General features: G+C 34.9%; 1 long non-coding RNA gene across 1 annotated transcript in view; it reads right to left on the minus strand.

The window, feature by feature from the left end:
• The window catches only part of LOC107139563, an 84077-nt gene that overhangs the window by 15839 nt on the left and 60923 nt on the right, over positions 1 to 7315 (minus strand). The window contains exon 4 of the long non-coding RNA XR_001503172.2: positions 6837 to 6917. This is a non-coding gene — a long non-coding RNA (uncharacterized LOC107139563). The remainder of the gene's footprint in view (positions 1 to 6836; positions 6918 to 7315) is intronic.

Consider the following 7315-nt stretch of genomic DNA (forward strand, 5'->3'; position numbering starts at 1 on the left):
ATGGCAATATGTAAATCAATAGATGTGTAACTGATGTGATTCTGCAATCTGTGTATGGGGTGAAGGTGGGAGTTCATAACCGACTTGAATCAAAGTGTGGAATATGATATGTTAAGAAATTTGTAATGTTTTGAACAACCAACAATAAAAAATTTAAAAAAAAAGATAAATATAGCACTTTTATTTCCTAAGTAATTCCCTAGGTATTTCTATGGAAATATAGTGGATATCATGTTAGCACTCTATTTCCTATGTGAATATGACTTCCCCAATGGTTAAGTAAAGAGACTTTTCTTTCCTTATTGTGTTTGCTTGGTGGCCATTCTACTTATTTATGATCTTTCCTGATCCAAAAGCACTGAAGAAAATCTGTCATTTTATAAAGTCATATTATTTTAGTTTTCACTTGAGGACTATTTCAATTTGATTTAATAATTGCATATGGTGTAAGTTTAGATTCAGAAGCCTTACTTTTTCATTCAGATATCCAGTTGTTACAGTAATGTTATTGGAAAAGCTCTTACTTTTCTCCAATGAATTAAGCTGTCAGATTTGAGGGAAAAATAATAAACAGAAGTGTGGCTCTATTCTTCTCTGCTCTACTGATCTATTTGTCTATTTCAGTGATGATTTCTCATTCTCTTAATCACTATACGTTTATAAGTAGTTTTTAAAAGCTACAATTATCCTTGGAAGAAAATTCTGAAGAAGAAGATTAAAATTGAAAGACTCAAATTTTGTTGAAATTTCAATGGCTTAAGTCATCAATATGCTTCCAGTTACAAAATCCAATGGGTCCTTTTTAGGAATATCTTATTTCTTCTTTTTATTTTTTAACACTGTTTTGGAATTACATAATAGTAGTCAAATAGTAAGATAGTCCCTGAATACATTACACACAGTTTTCTTCCATAAATATTAAAATTCACCAATGAATCATCTGCACTGGTAATTTCTTTATTGAAAAGTTTTAAACTACTACTTAAATTTCTCCCACAAAAGTAGAATGATTCAATTCATTAGTTTCTTTCTGAGTGAGTTTTACCTGGTTGTGTCATTAAAGGAATAGGAATAGATGTAAGGTCCATTTAAGTTGTCCTGTTAATGGTATTGAGATTTTCATAATTTTCTTGTCTCATCCTTTTGAGGTCTACTGGGTTATAATGATGTCCTTCCTTTCATTTTTGTTGATAGTTTATGTCTTCTCTCTTATTTAGTAGTCAGCATGGCTAAAGGAATACCTATTGATTTTTTTCAAGAGAACAACTTTGGTTACATTGACGTACTGTATTGTTTTACTGTTTTCTGTGCCTTTGATTTATGCTTTTATTTTCTTCAATCAGATTGTTAAAGGTTAGAATTCCTATTTGAGACTCTTCTTTTATAATATGAACATTTATTGCTATAAATATCCCTGTAATCACTTTTTTGTCTACATATCAAAATTTTTGATATGGTTATATTTTCATTTTCATTCAGTTTTTTAATAATCTCCCCTTATCTTTTCTTTGATTTATGCATTACTACGAAACGTATTGTTTAATTTTAAAACATTTTGGAATTTCCATCTCTTTGTGTTGTTATTATTTTTTGATTGTTATTATTCTAGGGCACTCTTTTATGGTTTCTATTGTTTTAAGATTTTAAACTTGTTTATTTTTTGATTGATACCTAACATTTGCAAACATTCAGGAGGTATAATATGATGTTTCAATTCACTAATATAGGTTAATGATCACTCAGGGCAATTAGCACATCTAACACCTGAAAATTTTATCATTCCCTTTTATAACCAACACTTCTCTGTGCTTAAACATTGATCTAGTGTCTCTTTTATTTTGAGATATGTAATACATTACTTTCTACTATATTTACCTTGCTTTTCTATACATAGAAAAACAAAGTTTAGATTTTGCTTTATCATGGATTGTATAGTTCATCTTGGAGAATGTTCTATGTACATTCAAAACTGTGTATTCTGAATTTAGATAAAGTCTGTTCATAGATTTTTTTCAAGTCTTTTTTTCCTGTTGACTTTGTTACTACTTTGTTTATTAATTGCTGAGAAAAGAGTGTTGAAGTCTCCAATTATAATCTTGTATTTCTCTATCAAGTTTACTGATACTTTGCTTGGCTGTGTTAAGCCAACTGAGAGCTTGCCTCTCAGTTACATAGGGTGAATGTGTGTGTGCCTGTGTGATTACTTTTAGCACTTCTTTCAGTTTTAATGATTTTTATCACTTGGCTAAAATCACCTATCTGCTTTTACATGGTGTCTACCTTTTTCATGAACACATTTAATATATTAATAAGTCATTTTTTGTTTCTTATCAGATAGTTCCAACCTCTGTAACATATTTAAGTCTCACTCTGTCAATTGGTTTGTTTCTTAACTGTTTCAATGTTTTTCTTTTTTTTCTTATATGCATCACACATTTTTAAGTGGTATTGCTTAATAGCAATTGAGATAGACAAATCATATGTTTGGAAATGTCCCATTTTACTATTAGGCATGGATATGGGAGGAATCAATTAATCTAGTCAGAAGCTGATTTGAATTTGATGTAGGTTAATGCTTAGTTACCTTTAACATGGCGCAGTTTTTAAATGTTTTTCAGATGTTTTCTGTTGAAGGTGGAGGCTGCTTCTCCAGACTCTCATCTGCTTTTTATGCAGATTGTCTTAAAGTCCCTTAGCAGTTTGACACATTTCACTCATATTTCATGTTTTATCTCAAAGTTAGCTATTCTATAATTCTTTTTCTACCTCCTTCAGGCAAATTTAAGTGGCTGTATTATGGTCTAAATTGAAAATCAGATATCATTGTTTTTCACATGACTTCCCTATACCATATACATCATTTCAATCTAGAAAGTAGCCTGAAACAAAGTTGTAAAATTTAAAAGAAGTGTTTCACTAAAACCTTTGTAAGATATAGAGAAGGAGGCAATACACATTAAGGCTTTATGCTTTTTAGAATGTGACTTAGATGATTCATTGACTTCTGTTAAGTTGGTGCAAACACACAGTGGTCCTTCAAGCTCTATTTCTATTCATTAATTCAATGGTCAATGTGTTTAACCTTTTCACATGTTTCCCAAATTTCAACAATTTTATATAATTTACTTTTAAATTTCTAATTCATTATTTAAAAATCAAGTTGATAAATTTCGTACTCCTGTATCATAATTTTCCTTTGTTTCATTCTTTATAGCTTTGACAAATTTACACCTCAGGATTGTATTAATATTACTGAGACTTTAATTACTGAGAAATAATATTTTGATAGTTTTTTCTGCTTTTTCTTATTCATGGTGTTTTAACATAATATTTTCTAAAAATTTTCATTTTGCATATTTGTGTTCAGAAGGCTTTATTTGTGGATTTTTTTTCTCTTTTGACACTGGGGATAGAACCCACGAATGCTTACCCACTGAGTCATATCCCCAGCCATTTTTTTTTTTTAATTTTGAGACAGGGTCTTGCCAATTTGCTTAAAGCCTTACTAAACTGCTAAGGCTGGCTTTGAAATTGCAATCTTCCTGCTTCAGCTTTCCAAGTGGCTGGGACTACAGGTGTGTGATACTACACCTGGACCTATTTGTGGAATTTTTTTAAGGTAAGAGGCTGCTTCTGTCAAAAACCATGTTCTCTAATGCATTGCTACAGAACCTGGAGGTCTTTGAGGGTCCAGGCATCACAAATGGTCTTCAGTAACAACATTTTACTTTGACTAGGTACAATGGACATATTTCAGTCTCTTAGAATTAAAAAAAATGATTTTATAAAATATACAAAGGAAGTCCCCACCAAATCAGTGCATACTTATGACTCTTTTTCAACCTCTTTTTTTCACATTTGGATCCTGATGATTTACCTATACTTTTGCAAATTTAATTATCCATTAGAAAGGATTTGAATATAGTGTGTCATTTCTTGCTGATTTTCAGGGAGACTATTTTAAAATATCTATTTCAACTTATTTCCAGAAACAGAAGCCCTAATTCAGTTTTCACACACTGCATGCTTTTATTTCCAGTATTCTGCCACACTTTCCATGGTCATTAATGCTTTTCATTTGTTTTATTTAATGCATAGTGGTTTTGTCCTTATCTAACCAAATCAATAAGGACCTTTGGAAAATGTTGTTTGTCCTTCTTCCCTTGAAACATTCTTTTCTATTTTTTTACCACAATTTATTTATCATCATTTTTATAGGCATCTAAAATGAATGTGATAGATTTTTAGTATGATAGATAGGTGTGGACCTATCCATGAGTCCACACTCATTGCTACATAACTTTGTAGCCCTCTTCCATATGGGTAGGCTGAACTGCACCATCTTTCAACTTGGTACTCCATCACATGACTTGCTTTGGCCAGTAGAATGTTATGATATGAGAAAAGCAGAGGCTGGAAATTGGTTTTTACATTGACTTACTCTCTTGGGTTTCTGCTATTGCCAAAGAGGCATAGCTGGGTTACCAACTGGGCCTAGGAGAATAGTGAAAAACACATAATAACCATCCCATAAACACATGAATATGACCAACCCTAGTTATGATTAGCTACCTCAAGACAGCTGTGGGTATAGATGGTTCTAGTCAATGCCCTTTTAGAATATGATAGCATACCTTGAGCTTATACAGCAGAATGAAGAATAGGATGATATGCATTTTAGTTTAAGAGTGTGGCCTTCCAGTTGACTTACTACAGGAAGGATTCTTGTTCCCCCTACCTGTCTTCTTACACATTGAGAGAATATCCAGACCTGTCTCCTATAGACAGACTATGAGTCTATGCTTAAGTAGATCAACTTTCAATGTTGTCTTTAATTGACTTTGTCAGGATTTTTGAGGAAAACTTTGGGCTTGTAATTTCTAGTAGCAAAGAAATCATTTTCCTTCAGCTTATAGCTGCATTTATTAGGTGAATAAACCTGCTGAATTGATCCCCCACTTTTCTTTACATAAGTACATTGAGGTTCTCAATTCCCTGTGTTCTTTCTCTATAGGGTTGACACATGCTTGGAGGAAGAAGACCTACAAGCACTTAAAGAGTCTCTGCCCATGTCCCTGAATCTCCTTCTCCAGATGCTCTAGTGGATGTGATTATTTTGGGGAGAATGGTACAGGTTCACAAACCAAGGTGTGACGGAACATCCAAAAATTGTGTTTTCCAAAGAATCAATGTTTTAACTGTATAGCCAATAGAAGATGTGCTGAACCTGTCCAAACTACTCATGACTATAAAGCAAGTAAGATTTTCTTAACTGCAGGGGCACACTTTTGCTTCAAGCAGATACCTGAAGTCCACTGACAAGATTAATGTGTATGTCACTGGTCTTAGGGATTTCAGAGGGACACATTACCAGTAACCCAGGGGAAGAGACCTTTGGAATCCATGGGTATATCTTTGTTTGATGCTATTGACTTGTTGGAGAGCATTATTCCAAATACAGGAGCCAGACACATGTTGTCTACTGGTGGTCCCCCCACCCATGGGCCTTACATGAGGGAGATGAATTAAAGATTTCTATTAATTTTTGGTATGATCTGGAGAAAGATCATGTATATTCATGAAAAGAAACTAAGCACTATGAGATGCTTGATGAATGAACTTCTATAAAAGACTCTATATTACCTTAATATTTATTCTTGCAGCTTTGACCAAATTGGACTTTTGGAGATTAAATGTTCAAATATTACTGGAGACCATATTGTGATGAGAAATATTTTCAACATTTCTCTTTCCAAGTAGATACCCCAAAGAATTTTTTGTAAAGATTTTAATATAGGGTTCCTAATGGCATTTGGTACACTTTGGAAGTAAAAATCTCTAGAAATCCAAAGATTATTGGAGCTCTTGGTCCTAGCATAGGTAATTCTGAAATAGGAAAGGACCATGTGTGTCAAAAAATGAACTGGGTATCAGTGGCACGAGTCAATGGAAAATGTGGCCTGGATCCCATATCTATGTTCAAAATCTCCTTTGAAGTAATCCATCAGCACAATCCTCCAATCCCCCAGGAAGACCAAGGTGCCATTGAGTTTGTCACATTGTCTCAACACTATAGCACCCAGAGATGCGTCCACATGACCATCTTTGCATGAAACTGGGCAGATGCAGCCAGCTAGGGCACACAGGATGTTGCAGCATCCTTGAAGGAATAGTTTGAAGTGCTCTGAGCAGAGTCAGAGGGTACCAACATGTTTTGGTTGTTGGACCAGCAATGAAGTGCCTATTTCTTTTAGGTTATGAATTCCTTTTCCGTATATTTTGTTAGGTTCGTTCTTAGATTTCCATTTCTTTCATATTTAACAACATTCCTGATTATAGACATCACTTTCTCCTCAGAATTTGATCCAGTCCCTCATCATGATCCAGTCCTTTTTTTACTCCTATTCTCTCTGGGTCTCCAGAGCCAGTACTTTTAGTAGAAGCATTTTAACTGACAGCCTTTAAATGGTGGAATTTTTTAAAAAAAAACAAATTGTCATTTATCTTGGAGATAGCACAGCCCAGTGGTTCCACTAGGTTTGTAACACTGTCTCAACACAATAGCACCCAGAGATACAACCACATGACCATCTTTGCATGAAACTGGGCAGATGCAATTAGCTCAGGCACATGGCATCAGGGACATGACCAAGTACAAAATTTTAAGCACCTTCTGCATCCACCCCTGAATGATGCTCAAGAAATTCTTCAAGTATGCTTCCTTATATCAGCATGGAATGTGGAGGTAGTTAGGCTCAATTCCCATTGTCCAGGTGAATTTATCTCAAGGCACAAAATAACCTGTATGCTTACAGATAAGAAATGGGAATACTCACCCAGTTGATATTAGCCTGCAGGTGGTCATGAACCATTTGGGGAAGTTGGGTGTCTCCAGTGCCATTAAGCTGAGAATGTGACTTAAAAATTTAAGAAAACACTGTAAGATAGTGCTCATAATTGCTTATGAAGGCTCAGTAACATTCCTTTCACTTTTCTGGAAGATATTAAGTAAATAATAAATTGAAAATTTTATATATAAAAGACATTTTGCTATTTTTTTAACCCAAGCAAAATAAGTTAAAACTTATAGAAAAGGCCCAGTGGCCCGCGGAGGGGCAGAGCTGCCAACCACACCGGCAAGGTAGGCGAGCCTGCGACCCACCGGCAGAACAGGAGCAGCGGCCGGCTGAGAGGCAGAGCCGCCCCCTCCCCCCGCGCTGGCAAGGTAGATGGAACTGTGACCACCCACAGAACAGGCCCAGCGGCCTACTGAGGAGCAGAGCCGCCCCCCACCCCCCGCGCCTGCCAGGTAGGC

The sequence above is a fragment of the Marmota marmota genome, unplaced genomic scaffold (assembly GCF_001458135.2).
Source record: "Marmota marmota marmota unplaced genomic scaffold, marMar, whole genome shotgun sequence".
Lineage (NCBI taxonomy): Eukaryota > Metazoa > Chordata > Mammalia > Rodentia > Sciuridae > Marmota > Marmota marmota.